General features: G+C 37.6%; 1 long non-coding RNA gene across 1 annotated transcript; it reads right to left on the bottom strand.

Moving 5' to 3' along the window:
• Positions 1-225: 225 nt before the first annotated feature.
• On the bottom strand, positions 226-9551 carry LOC145269441 (uncharacterized). Its single transcript, XR_013865056.1, has 2 exons — positions 9136-9551; positions 226-1313 (listed from the first exon to the last, which is right to left on the bottom strand). It is a non-coding gene; the product is annotated as an uncharacterized LOC145269441 (long non-coding RNA).
• Positions 9552-22225: the final 12674 nt, after the last annotated feature.

The raw sequence follows: 22225 nt of genomic DNA, 5'->3' as shown, positions 1-22225 counted from the left end.
TCCTTCCCTGATTCTGTCACCAGACAGGATAGACAGAGGTGCTGCCACTTGTGTAAGTCATATCTTTCATTACCTTTGCTACACAATCATAATTATTAGGAATTTTAATAAGAAAAAAAAAATAAATACATGAATACTATACCTGAACAGTGGTCTCGACAAGAGCTGAATAAAATTAGTCCCGGAAATCGTCAAAGCAGTTTACAAAAAAAAAATATCATAATATCAACAAATTCATATTTTATTTCACAATCATTAGCTGAGTAAACTGTCCTAAGTCTCTTTAAAAAAAAAGAAGTAGAGCTTTTCCTTAAATGTGTTAATTATTTAAAAATTAAAGTCTAGTAAAGAAATATTGGTAAAAAAAATTGTAACTAATCGCTGGAAAAATGATGGGATTCTTCTATCGATCCAGTAGATATCTACCTGCTATACAAGAGCTAGGTACGTCCGAGGATGGATTATTGCTCCCAAGGGCAGGAGCTGTTAGAAGCAGCTTATCCTGCCTTGACAGAGTTCAAAATTGACTTCGTAGCCTAGTGGGGGGTGCCTTTTTCTCTTCCCTGCAACCTCTTTCTCACAGAAGAGACGTTGCGAGCCTGTCTCTGTTTTATCGTTATTTTCACGGCAAGTGCTCATCTGAAGTCCAATCTATGGTTCCCCCCTCGCCAAACATTCACGAGAGACACTTGTTTAATTGTAACCACCATCAATAATTTCCATCACTCTTTATCTGTGCCTAAACCTAAACGTAGATTCCATGAAGAAAGCTTCTTTCTAAGAACTGCACACCTGTGGAACTTTTTTCTGTTTACCTGCTTTCCAGCTGACTACAATATGGCCATCTTCAAGTCCAATGTAAACAAGTTCTTCATGAGCTGTTCCCCTTAAGTAATCCAATTTACCAAATTTACGCTTCTAACGATTACTATGATATTGTACTTTTGACCGCTGTATACCCGTTAGCCCTTATCCTCGAGTGGCCTCTGGGCCTTGATAAGTGGCGATTTCTTTGTAAAAAAAAACAAAAAAAACTACTGATATATAATTTATCCTGGGTTTGCCAGCATGTTGAAAATTTTGATTTTGCTGTGAAGGTTGGTTAGTACAAAAAGAGGTCAAAACTCTATAACTGAGGTCAACGATAGCACCTTAAATAGGTCATTCAGGTTTGTGTTAAAGAGAACGTGGAAAGAAAGAAAGAGGGAGAGCGTGAAAAAAAAGAGAGGAAGATATCTTTTCTCTTGCATGCAAGTCAGTCTGGTTTCTCATTTTGGACGGAACAAATGCATCAAGATTGCCGCAAAAATGCACTGGAAAAAGAAACGCAAAAAAAAAAAAAGAGTTAAGGACAGCCAACAAGAAAGAATTTTTTTTTTTTAAATCGATCTGTCGGCAGCCGACAGATCGATTTAAAAAAAAATATGTTGTGCTAAGCAAAGACAATATTACGTACTTAACTATCATGTCGAAAATAGTAATATATCCAAAAATTACGAAAATTCATTGAGTAGAAAGTTATTTATAATTAAAAGTAATTTTTTACGGAAAATTGGGTAAAATTGCATTTTTCTTAGAGATTCGAAAGTAGTTCATATACAGAAACGCAAAATTTAGATTACACCATAATATTTTTAACCATCTGTATTCTACAGCGAGACTTTTTTTTTTTACTAAAACACAAGTTTTTCAACTCAATGAATTTTCGTAATTTTTTTTATATATTACTATTTTCGACAGGATGATTAAGTATGTAATATTGTTTTACTTAAAACGACATATTTATAAAAAAAAAATCGATGTGTCCACTATCTTAACAAGGACCTATTTTTTTTTTCATGTTCATCCTGTAAACACAAGAAATAATCGAAAACTAATAAAACAATTATGACATTTTAGAACAAGAGTCCCTATCACGATTTGATGTACATGCATAGTGGACATCAGTATCAGAAAATACTTCAATAAAAATAATCAGTATTTTTAACCAATTTTTTATTTGTCATTTAAAAATACTTCAATAAAAATAATCAGTATTTTTAACCAATTTTTTATTTGTCATTTAAAAATACTTCAATAAAAATAATCAGTATTTTTAACCAATTTTTTATTTGTCATTTAAAAAAACCGGGCCAAATGTCATTGTGTACCAAGTAAATAATCACCGTTCAAAAGTTGTTTTTTTTACAGGTATTCAGGTTTGTTTTGGGTGAATATCACATTTAAAATTGCTGGCAACAAGTAGTTTATACGATATTAAAACCTTTATTATCCGATGTTTTCCCTAATGCTTTTCAATAGTTGCTATTTTTGTTTTCACTTAAAACATTTCACAAATAACGCCCAAAAGAAAATCGAAAATTGCTGAGTGTAATGAAAAAAAAAGGGGTAGATTTATGGTTAGGGGGCTAGGTTAGAGTTAGTTTAATGAAAGGTAAATTACAATGAAAGAAAAAATGATGGTCTTTAAGAAGAGAAGTTACCATGCTGAAATAACTTTATTATTTAGGAACCTGCTATGGAGTACGTAGCTGCGGCTACAACAAAGTATGTAACTGCGACTACAACCTCCTGCGAAACTGTGCGTATGAAAACACGACTAGCTTCGCGAGCCACCATTGATTCAGGCAATAAAGCTGCGGCATATTCTTAACTAAGTATTGGCTTTGTGTTCTCTCTGCTTCTTGCTACTTAACATGGTGTCAGCAGGATTTCTCTCTTCGAAATAACCCATATACACTCAGTGAACACTTCCAACACATGATCGGCAAAACCCACGCAGTATAATACTCTAAACTCTAGTCTTACATACATCCTCGTCTCTGTATAAAAGAGACATCTATCGAACCACGTGGATTTAAACAAGCTTGGAATTTTGACAAAGCCTATTCATCAATAAACATGGCATATGCAATTCCGCCACCAGCAAAAATGGAAATGGGTGGCGATTTGTGAGAAAACTGGGCGCTTTTCAAATTAACATGGGAAACTACAAATGCCTTACTAAGGCACCGCTACGACCGTCTCTCACAAAGTTGAAGCTGTATGACAACTCTATACTTCAACCTTTAGGCTCAATAACACTCCACTGTGAAGTGAAGAGAATAAAAAAAAAAGGTCACCTTCCAAATCGTGGACAGCAACTCACCATCATTACTTTCTGGACGGGCTAGCTCTGCACTGAAGCTCATAGCTTTTAACACAGAATGTGTGCGACAGCTGAGCAAAGTAAAGGAGGCAAAACCAATGACAAAAGAAGAAATCCTCAGCAACTGCAGCGACATTTTCTCTGGACTGGAAAGGCTACCAGCTGAATATAAACTTGAAATTGACCCAAACATCAAGCCTATGCAAAATAGTCCTCGCCGAGTCCTTCTGCCACTTAAAGCGAAGTTAAAAAGAAAACTTGACGAAATGGTCAATGAAGGAATAATAGCCTGGGTCACTGAGCCAACTTCATGGATCAACAACCTAGTTGTCATACAGAAACCTAATAAAATGTGAATATGCATTGATCCATATCACCTGAATAAGGCGATCAGGCGCAACCATTACCTAACCCCAACAGTCGAGGAAATCGCAACGAAAATGAAGAACGCCAGACTATTCTCAGTTGTAGATGCCAAAGACGGCTTCCTTCAGGTCGTTCTAGACGAGCCATCCTCATATTTAACGACATGCTGGACCCTCTTTGGCAGGATACGGTGGCTTCGAATGCCATTTGGAATCAGCTCAACCCCCAAAGAATGGCAGCGACGACTTGACTGTTGTTTCGAAGGACTCCATAACATACAAGTGATGGCAGACGATACTATACTCTACGGGTCTGGTGATAGCGATGCAGAAGCTGAAAAAAGCCATGATGCTACCCTTGTGGCACTTCTAGAAAGGTGCCGCAAACAAGGAGTAACCCTAATAAGTTCCACTTCAAAAAACCTCTGTTAGCTACATGGGACATACTTTCAGTGCACAAGGGTTGGCACCAGATCCGGATAAAGTCAAAGCAATATCAGAGATGCAATGCCCTACGGTTATCAAAGGCATTCAGCGATTACTAGGAGTCATAAACTACCTCGCCAAGTTTGCACCCAAACTCAGTACAGTATATAAACCACTGCGATGCATACTGGACAAGGAATCTGTCTTTGACTGGCTGCTGCAACACGAAACAGCATTTATTCAGATTAAAAAGCTCATCACTGAAGCCCCTATTCTTCATTATTATGACCTCAATAAGGAGGTCTCACTTGAATGTGACAGCTTGGAAGTCGGTCTAGGGGCAGTCCTAACACAGGAAGGACATCCCGTTGTATATGCATCCCGAGCACTCACAAAAACAGAGTGAAACTATGCTCAGATTAAGAGTGTCTTGCCATCGTATTTGCCACAGAACGTTTTGAACAATACATTCTCGGTAAAGAAAAAAATCAAAATATTCTCCGATTATAAACCACTGGAGACCATACTTGCAAAACCCATTCATGTGAGCCCAAAGAGACTCCAGCGGATGCGGCTAAGGCTTCAAAAATACTCTTTAGACATGAGATACAAGCCAGGACCCCAAATGTACATTAGCGATACCCTGTCTCGTGCCTCACTACCTACTCATGAAGTCACGACAGAAGATAACTGCACCATATTCCAACTGCAAGGAGCTCACAAGAGACTTGGAAAACATCAATATGGAAAACAGCCTCTTTGTTACAGGCCATCACCTCTTACAGATTCGAGAAGAGACCAGTCATGACACAACACTACAGACACTAATAAAGATTACAACAAAAAAGGGCTGGCCTGAGGACAAAAACGACACCCCACTAAACATTAGAGAATACTGGCCATACCGTGACAAACTGTTCTGAAAATGGTCTAGCATACTGAGGCACACAGTTTATCATTCCAACCAAATTCAGACCTGAGATGATCACTAGAGCACACAGATCTCACCTGGGCATTCAGTATACACTGAACACAGCCCGTGACATAATGTTCTGGCCACGATTGCATGCAGAGATCACTGAAGCAGTCCAAAGGTGTGAAACCTGTCAACTGACCCAACCTCAACAACAGCGACAACTTCTGATGACCCACCCAATACCAGTACACCCCTGGCAGTGTGTGGCCAGTGACTGTTTTGAACTTAAATACTTTGCGGTATTGGTTGACATATACTCTGATTTTGTGGAGGTCGGCCTGCTCCCAGACCTAAGTGGGAACTTCCTTGTCAAAGTGCTCAAACCCATCCAGCAGCAATGATAACTGACAATGCAACCAACTACACGAGCAGTGATTTCCGTAGATTTCTGGAATCATGGGACATTGAACACATAACTTCTAGTCCTCACCACCATCAATCAAACGGACGGGCCGAAGCAGCAGTGAAATCGACAAAGGAAGGCACGGGCATGTGGAAAGCCATACTAGAATGGCGCAATGCTACAACACCTGGTATGCACAGCTCACCAGCACAAAGATTCTTTTCCAGGCGCACTCGCTCCATGCTACTCTGCAAAACCACAGATTACACATCGCAAGTGCCAGCAGAGGTACAAAATAGCCTCATAAACAAACGACAAACAGCGAAAACATATTATGACCGTCATACCAAGCCACTACCCAATCTCACCATAGGACAGCCTATAAGGGTGATATGCCACCCACAAATCCCTAACAGCAACTGGGAATTGGGCACAATCATTAGTAAAGTTGCTCCTCGCAGTTATGGGGTCAAAGTAAACGGAAGAGGTTATAGAAGAAACAGAATCCACATCCGCCAACCAACCACTCTCCCAACTGATGTAGACTCCATACCACAATATGCCTTCACGCCACAGCATCTGAAACAAAGATTATCAGGCAAACCCAGGACTACAACGACCCCCAACACATGAGAAACAACTGTGTAGGTCTAAGCGGGTGATCAAACCCCCAGCATGATTGAGAGACTACACACTCTAACACACACACACACTATAGTACACCACACATTTCGTTCAATCAAACCAAAAACCAATGGGGAAAAGGGGGATGTTATGGAGTACGTAGCTGCGGATACAACAAAGTACGTAGCTACGACTACAACCTCCTGCGAAACTGTGCGTATAAAAACAAAACTAGCTCCGCGAGTCACCATTGATTCAGGCAATAAAGCTGCGGCATATTCTTAACTCAATATCAGCTTTGTGTTCTCTCTGCTCCTTGCTACTTTACAGAACCAATTCTTAACATGTGAAGGGAGGGTGCTTTGTAACTATTCTGTATATTCACCTGATAATTTAATATATAAAGATATTGTAAACTTGAATTTAACTTAAAAGTATTATAGTATAAATATGTTACCGTGACATATATTCGGTGGATTTCTAACAGTATTTTATCTTTTATTTTTCATTTTTAAATAATTATCAAACCGTTAAATGTCATTTTGTGAATATTTTCCTTGTTCTCATATACCGCTTGTTTTCGAGTTAATATCACTAAAAACTTTCCCAGGCATGTAGAAGAGGAACTTATCTTGCCTTTGATAACATTTATTTGGGTACTTCTACAGTTTATCACCAAAAATGGAAACGTCATTTTTTTTCGCGCCCTTGTCATCAAAATCCGAGGGAGAAATCAGTATTATAAACTTTGCCTGAAGTTAGAAATAAATAACAAAAATTTTAAACTAGATATTAATTTAGGCACCGCCATAACTGGGGGGGGGCAGGTAAGTACTTTTTGACGGACCCTCTTTTTAAAAGTCTTCCAAAAATCAGGTAATTCTCCGATCAATACGAAATTTTCAGCGATTATTAAGAGAAGAATGAACTTTATAACAGTGTACTTATTTTTCATAAACGATATTTATATATATATTTTTGCTTACAACCCCCCTTGTTTTGAGGGGGTACAAATATGCTTAAAATAATCATCTGAAACTGAACACAACATATTGTGTTGTTGTAAGGGACAGAATTATAGATTAAAAAAAAAAACATTGTTTGCATACCTTATTTTGACGTCTGAATATCAGAAATTCGATTGTGTTTTATTATCCCGCTTTTGAGTTTTGGAGTGAGAAATTCGGTGAATATGTTAAGTAAAATAATTAATTTAAGTTAAGCAAAACAAAAATTTTTTTTTTTAAATATTTATACGAAAAAAGCCATTTTAAAATCTTTGATAGATAAATTAACAATTATTTTTTAGCGAGCCGAATAATGCACGACCATTATTAAACAGGGCATGCTTTGAAGAATCGATACAAAAAAAATTCGATAAATATTGTGCCCTTTCTGTTAAAAATAGCATCATTTTTTCGATCCCGTTTGAAAACGTTTGCGGCCTTTCGACTACGGTGGACCAAACGTGCTGAAATAATTTTTTTATTCTGCTTTAAATTGCCCCCCCCCCATTTTGGGGAGCCTGGCCCCCACACACATACACATTAAAAACCAAACTCATAAAAATGGTCACCCATCTGGTACTGGCCAGCCTCAGCTTAATAATACATTGAAATTTTCGTCACTGAAAAATAAGTTTTTTTGGCCTGTTTGGTCTTCCATAGTTTGCTTTTTATCAAATGCAAACATAAACATTGTCGATCTAGACTCTAGATCGACGCGAAGTAACTGGTTGCCTGTATGAATAAGTGGAATTATTTGAAATCCAGGTACTTATATTATAATATTTTTACATATTCTCGTAAAAAAATAATCCTAAATCCTAGTTAGACAACAAATAAATAAATTAATTATTTCAAAAACCTTCTTCTTTTTAAAATATTTATGTACGTTTTTTTGTGCAAGACAAAAAATGTCAATTGTTAACTTTTTGGGAAAATTTAACATTTAAAATTTAATTAAAAATAGTAGAAAAAGTTTTACATTATTCTGTTTTCTATATGATAAAATTCAGGGTTTTATCTTTCTGGAAAAAAAAAGTTACTCAGAGATAATGGATTTTAATAAATGTAATTTCGTTTTAAAAAACAACAAAAATTTGATTTTTCGGCCATTTTTGGCGGTGCCTATATTAATTACTTCCGGAAAGAACTATGAAAAAAAAGTAAATAAAGTGAAAGAGAACATATATCCATAATTGCTTAATTGGAAATGTTTCGATTTAATTAATGAAAACAGGAAAGTTTTTCATCACACACACACAGACACACAGACACACAGACACAGACACACACACACACACACACACACACACACACACACACACACACATTAAAAACAGAAAATAAAAAAAATAAAAACAAACATTTTTATTAAAAACAGAAAATGATATATTCATAACTGGACTCGCGCCATTTGAAAACCAAAACATTTACTGTATAAAAATTTATCAAAATATAATTGGAAAAACATTTATTGAAAAGTTTGCATAAGAAAATATGGTGCTAATGCAGAGTATTTCCATGTTTAATTAAAGTTTTATGATATGCTTTTTTTTTTTATTCAATTGTAAGGTTAAAGTACAGAATAGGTACAAAACACCCTCCCCATGTTAAGAATGGCTTTTTAAATAATAACATTATTATTTCAGCACGGATCACTCTCTACATGAGTACCGAAAATATAATTTTAATAAAACAATTTGTAATGAAAGTAACATTGGATTTGTATAAAATATTTTTTTTTCGAACAAATAAATAATTTTAATGAAACATTTTTTTGAATCAAAGCACCTTTGAAGAGTCAAAACAAATTAATTTAAATGAAACCGAAAAATGGTTATCTAGTTTAATTTTTTGTTATTTATTTCATGCTTTTTAAAATACTGACTTCTCCCTCGGATTTTAATGACAGGCGCACAAAAAATGGCGTCTTCATTATCGACGATAAACTGTAGAAGTACCTTTATTTGTTTTATATATATATATATATATATATATATATATATATATATATATATATATATATATATATATATATTGTATCTTGTGTACAGAAAGTTGTTAGTTGAGACAGATCATTGGTACCGTCGGTTTCAAGCCCGATAATAAGGCCCGTTTAAGGTATCCTTATCAAGCTCTCTTCAGCCAATATATATATTATCACATTTTTGTACTTCTGTGGATTGTAAAACAAACTCCTTTGACTATCACCTATGAGCGGTAAAAACAATGTTGAAAATTATACTTACATTTTTAAGACCTAGTTGAAATGTTTCCATAGAACAAAAAAATAAATAAATACAAATGAAAAAATAAACAAGTTGATATTAAACAAAAGACTTTACAGTGAAATATCTTTTTAAGACTTGATTAATTCTTTTGTTTCCCTATTTGTTGCATTCCGGAAGATCTTTGGCTGATTTAAGATTTCGTATTACGACAAGATGTCATGGCGGACATCAGAATCAGCATTATTACCCATAATGCAATGTTTACTTCCGCCTGTTTACACAATTAGTGATATTTATATACTTATCTAACCATTTAAACATTTCTTCTTTTTTCAATTCATTAATATACATTAAAATAGGAGTATAGTTTTTACTACGAAATTGGGATCTCAACGGTCCTGTTACACTAATTTACTCACCAGACACAGACAATACTCGAAACTGTTGAACCACAGATTTCGAATGAACTGAAAGCGATCTCAATCAAAATCTTGGTCCTTGGAAAAAGCTTTCAATTGAAGTAATAAATGCAACAACAACAACGCAACAATTTAAGGTAAAGTTCGATGCTACTGCTGAGTGCTGCTGCTGGGCTGGACTACTGTGCCATCTTTGTAAATTTTTACCAGCTTTTCCGTACAAGAACACGGTGTGTCAGAAATTTCGTGAAAAATAGTGAATGATTCCACCCCGTCTTTCCAAGCTTATAATTCATCGAAAAATGTAATTCAAGCCCTAATTTTTTTTTCAATTAAAGGAGCGAGGACCAAGGTTTCATTAAAAAAAACAAACAAACAAACGTGTTTTTTTTTTTAAAAGGTTTTAAACTTCGGACTTTACAGGTAAATTTCTAAAAAAACACTTCTTTTTTTTGTTTTAAATTTGAATATATTATTTATTAACCTTTTCTCTTCAATTTGTGATATATAACACTTTGGTGAGTAAATTAATTATTTACTTTTTAATAGACATTTCAAAATGGGGGGCGTGAATTATTCGACCCCCTATCTTTCTAAGCTTATAACTACTCGAAAAATGTAATCCAAGCCCTAATTTTTCTTTTCAATTAAAGGAGCAAGGACCAAGGTTTCATTAAAACAAAAGAAAAGAAAAAAACAAACAACGTGCTTTAAAAAAAAAAAAGGTTTTAAACTTCGAACTTTACAGGTAAATTTCTAAAAAACACTACTTTTTTGTTTTAAATTTGAATGTATTATTTATTTACCTTTTCTCTTCAATTTGTGATATATAAAACTTTGGTGAGTAAATTAATTATTTACTTTTTAATAGACACTTGAAATGGGGGGGCGTGAATTAAAAAAAAATGTTTGTCTAAAATATTATATTCGGTTTATTGGAAAGAGCATAAAATTTCACATTGACCCTGAAAATATCGTAAAAATAGAATCAATAGAAAAATTTTGATAAATTTCTAAAGTTTAAAAATTGAAAAATATTGAGTTCGTAAAATTCATTATTTTTTTTTTTTTTTAAATAATATTTCTATTACTTTTAAAACAACTTTAATAGTTTATTTTGGAAGTATAATCCATAAAGAAAATAAACAACCCACTTTTAAAAGAGAAATTACGAGTTTTTTATATTTTATTCGCAGTTTCGTGTTAGGGGTGTCAAAAATTCCTACAAAAATTCTCATACACCTAGTACACGTGTGAGAAGGTTCCTTGTAATAGTAAATATGGCCTGGTAGACCAACACACAGTCTACCTATAAAAACTTGTTTTCTAGAAATTTTTGGGTGTGCAAATGCATACATAAACATAAACCCATAACAGCGTAAACAAATAAACACAAATAACTACTTTTGCAGAATTTGACCTGCGCACTGAAATATTAACTTATTCTCCATTTTTTTAATACACCTTTCTTAAAAACATTAATACATTTTCTTCTACACTACCAACATAAATAAATAACCCTGAAAATATGTATTTTTTTTAAAACTGCGTTACAAATAAGTAATCAATGCGACAATAAAATGTATTGTTTTACTGTGTACGTTTCCAGTGTCCCAATTGTTTTTCTTTTCGCATTTACATTATCCAAATAAACAATTGTTAATACTTTCTGCATTTTTTTACATCGTTCATTTCTGTATTACGTTGAAGTTATTTTAACACAATTTTCTCACAAATAAATCTACTTTAACCCATTGACAACCATAAGATCATTTTACAACACCGATTACTAGATGTGTCAGAAACTTTGTGAAAAATATTGAGTAATTCGACCCCCTGTTTTTCCAAGATTATAACTACTCGAAAAATGTAATTCAAACCCTAATTTTTTTTTCAATTAAAGAAGCAAGGACCAAGGTTTCATTAGAAAAAAAAAAAAAAAAGAAATAATGTGATTTAAAAAAAAAAAGGTTTTAAACTTCGGACTTTACAGGTAAATTTCTAAAAGACTACATTTTTTTTTAAAATTTGAATACATTATTTATTGATCTTTTATCTTCAATTTGTGATATACAAAACTTTGGTGAGTAAATTAATTATTTACTTTTTAATAGACATTTTTAAATTGGGGGGGCGTAAATTTAAAAACGACATTTGTCTAAAATATTATATTCGGTTTACTGGAAAGAGCATATTTCAGTGACCCTGAGAATATCGTAAAAATAGACTCAATAGAACAATTTTGATAGATTTTTAAAGTTTAAAAATTGAAAAATACTTAACTCGTAAAATTCAATTAATTTCATTACTGTTTTTTAAAAAATAAAAAAAAATATTTCTATTACTTTTTATACAACTTTAATAGTTTATTTTGGAAGTACAATCCATAAAGAAAATGAAAAACCCACTTTTAAAAGAGAAATTACGAGTTTTTTATATTTTATTCACAGTTTCGTGTTAGGGGTGTCAAAAATTTCTACAAAAATTCTGATACACCTTCCGATTTACCCACTGCCTTCCTTTTTTTTTTTAAAAATTATTCTTCATTTTTTAAGGCACCTTTCTTAAAAAAACATTCATACATTTTCTTCTACACTACCAACATAAATAAATAACCCCGAAAATATCTTTTTTTTTTAATTGCATTACAAATAAATAATCAACGCGACAATAAAATGTATTGTTTTACTATGTACGTTTTCAGTGTCCGAATTGTTTTATTTTTTTACGTTTAAATTATCCAAATAAACAATTGTTAATATTTTCTGTTTTTTTTTACATCGTTCATTTCCGCATTGTCTTAATTAGTTTTATTAACGTTATTATTAACATATAAATTAAATATTTGACCCAATGGCTCATGAATGTTTGTTTAAAATAAATGAAAAAAAGTTACATTTTATTTTCATTTTCTATTTAAAAAGCTATTCTGAGAGTGTTTTTACCTATTCTGTACTTTCAACTAACAATTTCATTTAAAAAACATATATTAAAATTCGAATTTAACTATATAGTATGTATTATAGTATCTGTTCAGTGCACATTTACCTATAAGTATGGCAAATACTTCAGTGGCTGTAAGTTTTATTTTTCAAAAATAAACAATTATAAACAGAACGTCTCATAGAAATCTACCTATATTCTTTTTTCATGTTAATATACTTTCATAGAAATGTTTCTGTTATTTCACAAAAAAACTATTTTCTTTACATCGGTGTACCATGCTCTTCCATCTTGCTTGGAATTCCTACATAGTCAGAATTGCAAGACTGTAGTTCAAAGCCTCCCTGAAGTAACCGCTCCTGAGAGAGAGTGAGTGAGAGAGAGAGAGAGAGAGAGAGAGAGAGAGAGATTGTGTGTATAATCCAGACAGTTCCTCTTGACTATCACTAGACATAATAAGATTATCTACATAAAAGCGATTCTCCATCATAAATCTGTAGTTATTCATGGGAAACCGAGCAGCATGATACCAGAGAATATAATTCAAGATAAAAGGACTGGAAACGAACCTAAAAATGATTGTGTTGTATCTAAATCAACATAGTCGTCCTCCATCCTTAAAAAAAACAAAAAAAAACAGAATCAGTTCTTATCTGATTTCAGCTTCAGGCAGATCAAGAAAACCTTCTTGATGTCCAGCAACACAATATGATTATTGGAGCGGAAAGTGAGCAGCAAATCCAACAGGTCACTTGTTAAATTTACTCCCCGGTAAGTAGTTTCATTCAAAGATGGAGAGTCCTTAACTTTGAAGCTAAAGTTGAATACTGGCTGAACTTTCATGGTCGAGGTAGGATCCGATTTCAAGATAGGTCTACGAGGAATCCAAATGAATTCCTTAAATCTCTGCGGAGACACAAAAATCTCCTTTATTATACGCTCTCGCTCCTGCTGCTGAAAAACCTGCAGATATTCCTGGTAAAGCTGTGTTTTCTCTAGGTTTTGCGGTACATGTTCTAATATGCGCAAGGCCATAGCATGGTATGAAGGTACACACAATATTTTGTCATCCCCCCCCCCAGGGCAACTTCTCTTTAAACAGGATGAATTGTTGGAGGAGCGCAATCTTCTCTTCGTCATAGTTGGTTACTTCTTGTTCTCTTATTCCAGTGACTTCACTCCGAACATTTTCTCTTTCATGTCACTGTTCGGGAAAAAATCGCTAAGTAGATCCTCATATGTGCTCTGCGACTCTAGTACGAAACACAGGTGAGAGGGGTTGACTTCAGCAGTTGATGCTAGAACTGAATTGAAGGCAAGGCTCTCTGCGTTTTGTTCGAATATGTTTTCCCTTACATATACACACCCACATGTACGCACGCACATATGCACACACACACTCACGCATATACACAGCCTCATACACACACTCACATTCATGCGCATACACACACCCGAGCAGTGACGTCACTTCCTTTAAAGTGAAAACCAGACATACGCACCCAAACACTAACTCCAGTATAAAAGTCAACAAAACCTGTCAACTTCCCTTTTTTTCGTCTGGATCAGCGTTCGAGCTGCTTAGTCGACGAACCGACCGCGTGTTCTAACGTCACTTTCCCTGCTACTGTAATGTGGGGCAAGCGCAAGCACACTTTATACGCTTTCTCTCTCCATGAACTGGATTGACTTTCTTACTGTATCTCCCCTTTCGTCTTTGCCCATCGACACAGACATGTGCGCGACGCTCTACTAAGTTTAACCCTTTCTTTCTACAGACGGCTTGCCACTTCGCGTTTCTCTATTGCATTCCCTTTCCTTCCACGCGTGTAGTCGTCAACGGCTGAATGAACACGTGTACACCGAAGACTTTCATTTCTCAACAGAAAATAAACGACATGTTTATTTTATTCCGACATTTGAGTTCTTTGTTTTCTTCATTCAATTCGTTTCATTATTTTTTCTTGTAGCGAGTTAGGGTATTTTATATCCTGGTCTGCAACAGTTCTCATTCAGAGAATCGCCCAAGTCAAGAAAATGCTTCACCTCATCAAAGGGATCCAGTTCTGTTGGAGTAGTAAAATATTGTCCGTACAAATAAGGAACCAGTTGGAGAATGGCCAAGCGTTCAATAAAATCCAATCCAATTATTCCATGAATCAGAATAAAACTTGTGCCTCTCTCAACTCTATCTGCTAGGGGACAATTATGACGTTGGAACCCATCTAAAAGAGTATTGTTACATGTAAAGATGTAACAATTCAAAAAGAAAATATGAAAGATATGAAATATGATTTTAGGAAAATGATATTTTCTTTATTTTCAACAAATAACAAAAATAAACGAAAAGGTTTGTTCACAAATTTTTACAACAATAACAAAACAAACGAAAAGGGTCGGTTAACAAAAGGTACAGTTGGTTAGAATTACTACTAGCAATACAAAAAGAAATGAATACCTTCCTTCCCCCTCCTACCCTCCGCTTCTTCTTCGTCCTGGTTTTTGATCCGAGTTTCACCAAGCCGTCATTTCTTTTTGTATCGATAGTAGTAATTCTAACCAACTGTATCTTTTGTTAACCGTCCCTTTTCGTTTGTTTTGTTATTGTTGTAAAAATTTGTGAACAAACCTTTTCGTTTGTTTTGTTATTGTTGTAAAAATTTGTGAACAAACCTTTTCGTTTGTTTTGTTATTGTTGTAAAAATTTGTGAACAAACCTTTTTGTTTGTTTTGTTATTGTTGTAAAAATTTGTGAACAAACCTTTTCGTTTGTTTTGTTATTGTTGTAAAAATTTGTGAACAAACCTTTTCGTTTGTTTTGTTATTGCTGCAAATAAAGGAAATATCATTTTCTAAAACCATATTTCATACTTTTTTTGAATTGTTACATGTTTGAATGTAACAGTATCCAACTCCTAAGTGTATACTGATCTATCCAGATCTTTCTATACTAGTACAGGAAGAGAATGTGGACCATGAGATCCAACAGTAACCTCCAATTCTACCTCTCTAGAGCACCTATCAAAGTCTCCTTGTATGGTAGTTAGTTTGAGTTCGCAATCCAGTCTAATGGAAGCTAAGGGACCAAGGGATTCTTACACATTACCTGACATATAAGTCTGGCCACTGTCAGTATCCAACAACCAGTTGGCAGAAGGTTGGTTACTATCCTTACCAAAAGTAACAACCAAAAACAGGGGGAGGCAAGTAGTATATCTGAAAGTGTGTAAAGATTGCCTTGGGCTTCCACTCTACCACCTCTAAAGGGTCGTCTGATGAGTTGAACTGTGGCCTCAAGCATTGAACCGTCTGGATTTGCATTTTGAGGGTGCTGGCAATGGTCCTGTTGTCATAACTTGGATCTGTTGAGAGCACGAGTTGTATAGCAGCACATTTCCAATCTCACTCACTGAACAGTGTGTCATTTTCAGACACCATTACTCTTGGAATTTGTACACAACTGGTCAACTAGTAGATGGCCTGTAACAAAAACAAAAAAAAAAAAAAAAAAAAAAAAAAAAAGAAAAAGAAAACCGGTTTTCATCAAAAGAAATCGGAATCTTTTCTAGGGCAACAATTTTATAGTTCTATTCTGTAATCTCCCAGCACCTTCCTAAATGTAGGAAAAGGGGACTGGACCCATCCTCTCCTGTGTAGAATAATCAAAAGAACTGTAGTAGTCAATAACACACAACAACAACAACAACAACAACAACAACAATAATAATAATAATAGCAGCAACACTTACCAAGGGTCCAGCTTATGCACAAGACAATATTTATTTGCATAAATATATATACAAAATGTGACACAAGGCCAAAAATAGGGGGGGTAATGTGGACCTATCTAACATAAAGTTAACTTAACTAGACTCTTTCACCAGAATACCAGAATCACTCTATGGGAATCCTAATTATAACCCGAAAAATGATATATACATGATGTGGGGGGGGGGGACTAAAAATTTTATATACAAAAAAGAATGAAATATTTACAATGAAAAAATAGTAGTTAGTAAAAGAGCCCCCCACTACTAATTGTGGCATATAGAAAGCTTTGTCAGTCGAAAAGACGCAAGTCCACACGAAAACTGACTTTATTGAATAAACACCACAAAAACGACCTGCATCACTGACAAAGCAGTCCATCCGTCACCTAATTGGGGTCGGGAATGGGGATTATCGAACCTAAGGTGGGGAGAAAAAAAAAAAAAAAAAAAGGGGGGGGACAAGGGCAAACGAAAAGAGGGACTGGGACGATGAACACATACATACTCTAGCTAAGCTAAAAAATCAAACAATAAAGCCTAACTAACCTATACTAAACTAATCGGTCCGATACTGATGTCTTGTTAGTTCAGGACACCCAAAATCCTTTTTGACCTAAATCAAATCAGAAACGAATTCAAGGCCAGCTCCAGTCACTCTACACAGTCGCGAAGCTTTCACCCACCTTTCGTTGAAATTCACAGGAGTGAGTTTCACCTTCTCCAGCTTAATTCGCATTTTCAACCGATGCTTGAAAATGAGAACAAGCTGGGGAGCAGTGAAGGTCTCATCTCCGTAAACCTCCTTCTGTCGTGTCGACCAAATCACGCCTCTCATAACAGCTAGCAAACACAGAAAAACATAACGTTCCTCTTTCTTCATACTCGGCGCCCAATTGCAGCACAGGGAAACCGCATCCAGTACAAAAAAAAAACGCCCGTTTAGTATGCGAACCGTGAAGCTCTCAACTAACTCACATAACGGTCGAACGATAGCGCAGTGGAAGAAAGCATGGCTTAGGTCTTCCTCCCAATCTCCGCATCAGACACAACTAGGTGTCATTGTAAAACCCGCTATGAAAAGTTTTTTGTGAACCCAGAGGGCATCTCGGATTACCAGCCAGGTGAGCGATGCCTCGTAGTTATCGAAACAGCTCATCCCGGGCGCCCAAGGCCATATCGAGCGACGCTCCTCATTCGTGAAACCGAACTCCTCAATCTTTTCGTCTCGGACAGATCCCCTCACTAAAACCCTATATAGCGCTTTCCGAGAAAACAGCCGGGTGTCAGAGAGGCTTTCATTCACCCGTTGAAGGAACCTCAACGCCTGTCGAGACTCGTAATAGAAATGGCATTCGTTTCGGGGCCTCCTGCGTGCCTCCCCCTCAGCCGAATGCACACTCTACAAAGCCGGAAAGGCTTTCTTAGTGTCTTCCATCCAGAAGACACCGTTCCCTAAGTCAGGTGTACACATTCGGTCCAGGTATATCAGCCTTAGAGTGTGTCTACGTATTTTGATATTAGGCATACCCAGACCGCCTTCAGACGGATGCAGGCAACAGATCTCCCGAGCAACTATGGCTTGCTTTCCGCACCATAAGAACGCGAAAAGAGCACGCACTAGTTCAAGTAATGAGGACTCCGGAAGTGGAAGCACTGATAGACGGTATAGGATCAGGGGGTAGATATGAGTATTGCATACCTCCGCCCGACCCTTTAAAGTTAGATTTCTCAAAGACCACAAATGAGCTGTGGTCTTGACCGCTTTCAACACTTCCGACCAATTTTTCTCCAGCTGGAGGTCGGGGCCAAACCAGATGCCGAGTAGCTTGCAGGGCCCATCAGTCCAGCCAAAGGGCCCCTGAAGGGGCGTTCCCCTCCAGGCACCAACACGTAAGCCAATAGACTTAACGTAGTTGATTATGGCCCCTGTTACCTGCGCATACCGTCTTGTTTCCATGTCGACGACTCTAATCTCGGCATTGCTCGTTATAAGCACAGTCACGTCGTCGGCATAGGCGGTATACTTTACTAGGGTAGAACCACCTGGCAAAGTAATCCCGCGAAGGACCGGATTCACCCTAAGCTGGCGCAAAAAGGGCTCAAGCGCGATGACATACAGCATGGGTGATAACGGACAACCTTGACGGATAGATCTTATTAACCTGAAGGGCTTCGATCTCACCCCATTCACCTCCACCATAGCACCGGGGTTAGCATACAAGAGGCGAATCCATGAGCGAAACTGGGGTCCAAACCCAGCCGAGCAAAGAACAGCCCCTAGGTAACGATGGTCCACCCTATCGAATGCTTTGGACTGATCTAAATTGATCAGTGCGGCTTCTGTGTCGACTTTCTCTATGATCAAGCATATCACGTGCAAATTATCTTGAATCGTCCGGCCCTTAACAGAACACGTCTGTTCGGGACTTATGAGACGATGTAAAACAACCTGCAGACGATTTGCTAAGATCTTGGCCAAAATCTTTAACTCTGTGTTTAACATCGTTAAGGGCCGGAAATTGCTAATCCCATCCCCTCCATTTTTATCTTTGCGAAGCAATTTAATGATCCCCCTGGTAAAGTACTGAGGTATGCACCCGTTCCTAAACCAGGAGTTGAAGAGTGTGGCCAGCAAAGGAATAAAAATGGGCGACAGCCTCAAGTACACCTCGTAAGGCAGACCATCAATCCCAGGGGTCCTGTCCAGCCCGACTTGTTTCAGAGCCTCAAGAACTTCTTCCTCTTTTATGCTACCTTCACACGTAGCTGCTTCGGTCGCTTCAAGGCGAGAAAAGTCAGCTAAATACGTGTCAAACTGTTCAATCTCCAGACCGGGCTCCATGGTAAAAAGCTCCTGCAAATGAGCTCGAAAACCCTCCAGGATTCCATCATTTGATGTTACGGTTCGTCCGTCCAGCAATGTGACACTGGCGATGTGTCGATCAGTCGCACGTCGACGCTCCTCCGCACGCATTGACGCAGCCATGTTTGTTGCCTCGTTCGGCACTCTTTTTAACCTAGCCCTAACTACTAGACCCTGGTCCTTCCTGTTATCCAGGGAGTCCAGTTCAGCCTTAATTAAAGTATAACTATCCCCCTCCTCCACCGCCCTTTTTAATCTATCATCTAGTGCCGCTTTCGCTGCTCTAGAACTAAGATTGAGTCGATGACTAAAATCAGCAGCGAAAGACATAATTACTTGTTTAAGTTTTCCCCACCACTTATTCCCGATAATGACTCCCGTCAATTCCCTCTGTATTGTTAGTAAAAGCTGTTCCCGGAAGCCCTTCACGTCAAACGACGACGTGTTGAACTTCCAGTAACTAGCCATCCTAGGTTTAACGCTATCTAAGTTTACCCGAATCCGGACTAACCTATGGTCCAAATAAACTATGTTATGAAAACTTGGACAGTCTAAAAGCCCTAAGTCGACTCTCCTAACTAAGAACCGATTGATGTAACTCGAAAGTTGCACCGGATCGGAGCCGCGTCTAGCTGTCCAAGTCCAAACTACATCCCCGGGCTTTTCGTTTCGAAATTTATCAACAAGATCAAACTTGTCGATAAAGTCTCGAAATGCCTTAGCATCCCGGTTCTGGTTAGTAGCCCTTGAAGTATTACCCCCGCGATCTAAATCGAGATCCAGGACCGCGTTCCAGTCTCCCGCTAAAACTATCCGCCGAGACGAATTCATGAAGGGCTCGATCCCCCGGAAAAAGGAAACACTCTCGCTATGGCTATTGGGAGCATAAACCCCAATAAATCGAAATGCCACATCCTTTACGGTAACATCCAGCACGTGCACTCTTCCTTCTGGATCAGCATAGACTGGGTCACACGAAGCATCAAGAGCGCGTCTAACTAGCCAGGAAACACCCCTCGAGTGGGAATCAAAATGTGCTGAATAGAGCTGAAAGTCCCAAAGCAGTACACCCTGATAATCATTGGGAATGAAGTGCGTTTCCTGTACACAGCATATATCCACCCCGAGGCGTTGAAGGTCGCGTGCAACTCGAAGTTTACGAGAGGCGTCCCTCAACCCTCGGACATTCAAAGTAGCTAACCTTAAAGCCATTGTGATCTATCTAGGGTTGAGTATCCTTAACAAACATGGACGGTGCCAAGACACCGACAGCTGTCCCCAATGATCCAGAGGTCATCTCATTAGTGATGGCCTCATCAGGGGACAGACCACCGATGTCTAGAGGAAATGTTAACTTAATCGCTCTATAAAGTGAAGGGTGGATTTTTATGGGGACCCGTCCAACACATAGTTTCTTCATTTTAAGTATGTCGGAGTCGCTAAAAAAGGCTGCTGGAGGAATGATATTAAAAGCAGAGTTTGCTTCCTCCAGCATAGTCCAAACTCCTTTGGCCTCTTCACGACTTCTAACCACAGTTAAAAAGCCTTTTGGCATTGGGAAAATTTTCTGGGTTTGTAATGTCCAGTTTGTTTATCTGCTTCACCGCGTAAAGGTTTCGGTAGTCTTTTCTACCATGATTTTTTGATATGGCCTATATATCAGCCGTGATCTTACACACGTCTTTGCCCTGAAAAAAAGGGGGTCTTTTCTTTTTTTGGTCTTTTTCCAGGGAGGGACTTCTTTGTCTTTTCTTTTCAGAAGTAGAAGGGCGAGGTGATGGAGGAGGGGGCATGTCAATTTTCATAGGGGAAGCGGGGGGGGGGCGTTTTTGGGTGTATTGTTTGGGGAGCAGAATGGAGACGGTTTAGGGGATGGTTTAGGGGTCTTTTTGGATGGGGAGACAAGGGTTGTCAACTTTGGGTCTCTTTTTGGTACGTTTGCGGGAGAGAGGGGTGGCGCTTTACGGGGTGATCTTTTCTCTTTTGGAGGAGGGGCAGGCTTTTCGGGGAAGAGAGATTCGGGGAAATCTAATATCTTTTTTTCTTTTTCTTTTTCTTTTTTCTTCTCGCTTTGCTTGCGCTTTTCATCAAGCGAGTCCTTTAGTTTTAGCAGGGCCTTAAACTTGTTGCCCCCCGGGTCTTTACTGGTCCTAATGTCTAATATCTGCTCTTTGGTCAGTTTATCCGCGTACGTTTTACGAGGCAATTTAGTAAACGGTACCAGTGTCCATTCTCTCTTTTTGGGCGATTCCATCTCGGAGTTGAATTTTTCCTCGAATTCTTCTGTTGTGATTTCTTTAATCACTTCAATTGTTTTGCTTGTATTTGGCGTTCTAGCCTCAGGTTCGAGGTGCCCAACAACCACCTCTTTAGGGTTTGTTGTGTTTGTCACATTGGTTTTTATCTTTTTCGGACAGGTGTAAGTTAAGTGACCTACTTCACTACAAATCCAGCAGGTCGGCCTCCTCCCTGTGACCACAATGGGGAGTTTTTCAGCTCCCGCTTCCAGGAAGTAGGGTATTTCGAGGAAAGCTTCTTTATTTAATAGGATGTCGAAGGACCAGACTCCGTTGTACTGGTCCACCTCTATACCAGTGATATCACCGAATTTCAGGAGGTAGGCAGCTAGATATTCACCTGGGACCGCCCCTGGAACTTCGAAAATGGAAACAGTCGTTCTCCTCTGTCCTAGGTACTCCATTCTTAATATGTAGTCTTGTGTAATGATTTCCTTTTTGGTTAGTGCGACGCATTCTTCCTCTGTTTTAAACAGGGCGGCCCAGGTATTGTAGCCTCTGCATTTCGTTACACGATCCGCACGCATTCCTGCCATTGCCAGTAATTTGGTTACCGTTTCCTTAGTTGACCTGATCAATTTTTTGGTCTTGTGATCAATCACAAAAAGTGAAATCGTTTTATTGGCAAATTCCTGTAGCCGTGGTGCTTCCAAAGTAACTCCTGTGTCTGTAACATATTGCAGACATTTCCTTGCTTCCGTTAAAAAGTTGTTGAACGTCAATTTTAACTTTGGGTGGTTTCGCCCACCCATTCTTTTGTTCACCACTTTTGTCCTCTTCCGACGGCACATTGCTGGCGGACGCCATGGCCGACGG

The sequence above is a fragment of the Euprymna scolopes genome, chromosome 45 (genome assembly GCF_053919585.1).
Source record: "Euprymna scolopes isolate OS-2025 chromosome 45, ASM5391958v1, whole genome shotgun sequence".
Taxonomy (NCBI): domain Eukaryota; kingdom Metazoa; phylum Mollusca; class Cephalopoda; order Sepiida; family Sepiolidae; genus Euprymna; species Euprymna scolopes.
Note: the sequence above shows the minus strand (reverse complement) of the source record. Positions and strands in the feature narration are given on the sequence as shown.